The sequence below is a fragment of the Lotus japonicus genome, chromosome 4 (assembly GCF_012489685.1).
Source record: "Lotus japonicus ecotype B-129 chromosome 4, LjGifu_v1.2".
Lineage (NCBI taxonomy): Eukaryota > Viridiplantae > Streptophyta > Magnoliopsida > Fabales > Fabaceae > Lotus > Lotus japonicus.
This window is the reverse complement of record NC_080044.1, coordinates 2,959,160-2,963,793: the sequence shown is the minus strand read 5'-3', so window position 1 is coordinate 2,963,793 and position 4,634 is coordinate 2,959,160. Positions and strand designations below refer to the sequence as shown.

General features: G+C 31.5%; 1 long non-coding RNA gene across 1 annotated transcript; it reads left to right on the top strand.

Annotated features, from left to right (window-relative positions):
• The first annotated feature begins 394 nt into the window (after positions 1 to 394).
• LOC130714760 (uncharacterized) lies at positions 395 to 1,575 on the top strand. Its single transcript, XR_009011409.1, has 3 exons — positions 395 to 660; positions 1,337 to 1,386; positions 1,485 to 1,575. It is a non-coding gene; the product is annotated as an uncharacterized LOC130714760 (long non-coding RNA).
• Positions 1,576 to 4,634: the final 3,059 nt, after the last annotated feature.

Below are 4,634 nucleotides of genomic sequence, written 5' to 3'. Positions count from 1 at the left end.
TTTGTAGATCTAGGGTTATAGGTTGAATTCTTTACACAACCTTTTCTTCTTTGAATGTTTCTTCTGATCCATTTGCCTATAAATTCTCACACAACCCTCCACCACCATTCACACAACCATTACTCCACCACATTACACACAATCCTCACTCCAATCTCTGAGATGGCTGGTGCTATTAATTTGATCAGAACCCTTATCCATGTGGAGCTGTGTTCAGTTAGAGAACCATTAAATCCATTAGGCATCCAGATGGTGCTCATTGATGCTGAGGTTGCTCGAATATGTGTTTTGGCAACAGATTCTTTATAGATTTGCTCTTTTGTTCTTTGTGAGTTTCCTTTCTGTACTAATTATTTTGTTATTGATTTTGTGCAGCTCCTACACATTTAAACAAATACATACACTTTGGTTGCTGCAAATGATGTTCTGCTAGATTCCCAAGTTATGAAGTACAACCCCATGGATTGAACTTGATAGAGGGGATTGTTCTTCTTTGTGGCTATTCTTACAACTTTGTTTCTGGTACTGCATTAATAAAGAAAGTCTCTAAAACAGCAAAAACCCTTGAAGCAGTTTGATATGTTCTTTGAATAGAGAATGTTTCTCCTAAAAGGAAACTAGATCCAGTTCATGTTGGCCTTCTTGACATTCTTATCACAAGTACTTTACTTATCTTTGATAACTACTTAGTGTTTGCATCTACTTTCTACGTATGGACTTTACTTTACTTATCTTTGATAACTGCTGCGCAATATATTAGTTTTTGGGCAGCAAATGCTTTTAAAGTTCATCCTCTTTGTTCTCAAAAGCTATTCTTTAATGTTGTCAGGCTACTAGAGATGATATTTTTGGAGGTTTTCTGATTTTTAGGTTTTGGATTTCTTCGTTGGAGTTGTCACTTCATTATGACATTTTTACTCCCATGATCTGATATTTGCAATTTATGGATTCTGAAATCCTAGACTAGGACCTGAAAACTAAATTCAAGTCATGCCTCTTCCAGAAAAATCTATGGATGCTGAAATCCTAAACTAGGACCTGAAAATTAGTTTTTCAAGAGAAGGTGGAAAAGGAGGTCAGACTGAAACTGCAGTTCGAATCACACACAACCCAATTGGTGTCACTATTTACTGGACATGTTATTTTTCCTCTTTTGACACTTAATTAATATGTGAACCCATCTTCCATGTATATTTTAATCTTGCTTCTCATATTGTATCTGTTAGACGTTGCCTCACTCTCCATTTTATCTTTATAGTTTCAGTTTAAAATTGAACAAACAAGCTTATAATCACAACTCTGGTTTTCTTTCTCATATATTAATTGCTTTTTTTAGTCAGGGTTCGTAAGGGCTGATTTTAGCATGCCTACTAAAATAAAACACTGGTAATTTCATGAATTCATGCTTTCTATAGACATGATTATGCAGTACAAGCATCTTTAGATATTTTGGAATGATAACTGAGCCTGTATTGTAATTGCAGAGGCATTTGTTCAAACAAATATATTTGACCCTTCAACCAAAGGAACCATAAAACTACTCAAGTCCTGTTTGAAATCCAATTCTGTGAAAAGGGTTGTTTTCACATCTTCCATAAGTACAATTACTGCAAAAGACAGCAATGGAAAGTGGAAACCTTTTGTTGATGAATGTTGTCAAATCCAAACAGACAATGTGTGTAATACAAAAGCAAGTGGATGGGTAAGTAACCAATTAAAGCTTTTCCTTGCTCATTAGTACTATACACAAATTTTGGTTCCTTAGGGTTTTTTTTTTCATGACTGTAGGTTTATGCACTTTCAAAGCTTCTCACCGAGGAAGCAACATTTAAATTTGCAAAAGAGAATGACATTGATATAACAAGCATTGTTGCAGGCCCATTCTTCACTGCTAATGTGCCATCAAGTGTTCAAGTTCTACTGTCACCATTTACATGTCACCATTAACAGGTGATTTTCTCATCAATATACATGTTATTCCACGTTTAGAAGAGCTTATTTAAACTTATCTTATGTCATAAACGCTAATGCAAGTGTTTGAGTGGACTTATGAAAATTATGATATACCTATAAATTGTTTCGAACTTATTTTATAAGCTGCTTAGATTAGCTTATGAATTGACACTTACATCCACTTATAAGCTATTTTGGGCCTATTGCAATAAGTTTCTTAGATTAGCTTATGAATAAGATCTTATGTGAAAAGAGCTTAGGCAATAAACACTTAATTAAGTTATTTACCAAAACACATATATCACTCATGCTCAAATTTCTAACATTAAATTCCCCAAAATATTTCAACCTCTATACTTCAATGTGCATTTTTATGTAAAGTATAACTTTGTCTATCCTGTATCAAGAAAAATCTAGCTGGCAAGTTAAAACAGCTTCCCTGAAAATAAATTTAGACCATAAGGAGCATATTCCTAAAACATGTACTATATGTTAGTAGTCATGGTGTTATTTAGTTGCAAACTGCACAAGTCATTAAGCTCTTGCCTTCATGTTCATTATTGAGCAATGATAAATTACTGCTCACTACAGATCAGGTAAAGATAAGTGAAATTCTGGAACTGCATAACTCATTAAGCTCTTGCCTTCATGTTCATAATACATCTTTTACCACTTATGCTTGGGAAGAAACCCACATTTATATAGTGAAATTATGGTACTTTGATCAGGTAATGATGATTCACTTTGTATGTGAGATATTTTAAAGCAATATATGAAAACATTTTTTTGTTGGTTAGCATGTTCAAATGAATTTTTTCACAGTTTGGTTTAGCTACATAGTGAGATGAATGTAGGTTTGGAGTTTTTTTTGGTATGACAAGTGCAGTACTTGCTACAAAATAAAAATAAAAAAGTGAGAATGTGGGTAAAGCTGCACATATTTGCCTTTGTGCACATTTACCTCAATACGAGTTAGTCTTTTATCTTTACTGTGCTTTACTGCAGGTCCTCTCTTAGAATCTTGAACCTTTGTATTGAATCAGTCTTGGAGAACTCTAGAAGTAGCTTATAAAGTGGTGGTTTAGTCTTTGATTATTTAGTCATTTACCTTTACTATTTATCTTATTGCAGGTTCTCTCCTAAAGTTGGTTTGCTTTGGACTTTGGAACCTTTTTATTGAAGTGACTCTTGAAGATCTATTGATCTAGCTAATATATTGGTGTATTCATTCATTCTTTAACTATTTAGCCCTTTCCTAATTGCTAAATTTCATGTTTAACATAGTGGTACTGTTTTAAAATGAAATATAAGGCGATTCTTGATTGCTTTACTGTGTTTCCTGAAGTTGATTGCTTTAGGAGTCAACTTTGCTTATTTTAGAAGTTTTCACTTTTCAAGCTGCAAGTACTTTTAAAGTTGGTCTCTTCATTCTCAAGAGCTATTGATAATGCAATTTGGTTTTAGAGTAGTGTTAATTTGTTTGCCATCTGCTACCTTAATGTTCATTTAAATTTTTACTATGTGGTCTTCATTTGGTTATTCCATTCAATTAAATGGTTTTCACACAGTTCAGTCCCTATTGTCAGTGTTGAATTAGTTTTGGTAGGATATTTGAAACAGTTAGTCTGATTATTCAGTTGTGGTTTCCTTAATATACCAAATTGTGTTTTGGTTTTTTCTACTAAGATGATCAATTTAATTTCTAATTGTGTATTGAAAATGTGTTATTAAAATCAAACATTTTACCTGAACTGTATTTTTTTCATAATCCCATAAAAAGTATAAAAAATGGTAAATGTATTTGTAATAGAAAAGAAAAATGGTATTTGTTTATTTAAGCTATAATATGTTTATAGTTCTTCCAAACTCATTTGAAAAATAATTTTTTTGTTTATCTGTTTATTTTATTAGAGCTAAAGATGAGAAAATATCTTATATAAGAGATATTCATGTACATGTTGAGAGAGGTTGATTTTCAACACTTTATATATATTATTTTTGAAAAATAATAAGAGATATTCCTATTTTTGTAGTGAATTTAGAAAAATCTCAAATATGTTGATAATAAATTGTTCCCTAAATTTATGATTCAAAACTGTGAACAAGTTCCTTTAAGACAATGACCATGTGGCTAAACTGCGAAGTGCGGGTTAATTAATTTGTTGAAATTGTCAAATTCAAAATATGTAAAATATTATTAAGTGAAAATATTACTTATAAAGTAAAGGTATAATGTCATTTATAATAAATAGAAAATGTCATCGGTGAGTGATAGATAAAAATGACTATTAATTTATTTGATATGATATTAATGATTGTATAACTCATGTGTTTATCACATAATTAGTCTGAACAAATTGTTGAATATATTTCCCGTGCATCGCACGGGTAACGGGCTATATACTAGTTGGTTCTGAACTTTCCAATGCAGAAAGAGCATCGTTTCTATCGTTACTGTGGATCACCATATCAATTGTTCAAACCTACCACTATCAGGTAGTAGTAGTACTATTTTTTATTCATGACCAATTGACCAAACAAACAAATACTATAAATAACAATATTAATAATAATTTACAATTTATTTATCCTAAAAAAACACTTCACTTCACTTAACTCAGTAGTGCAAACTGCAAAACAAGATAATACTATATAAATAAATCAATATAAACAACAACAAC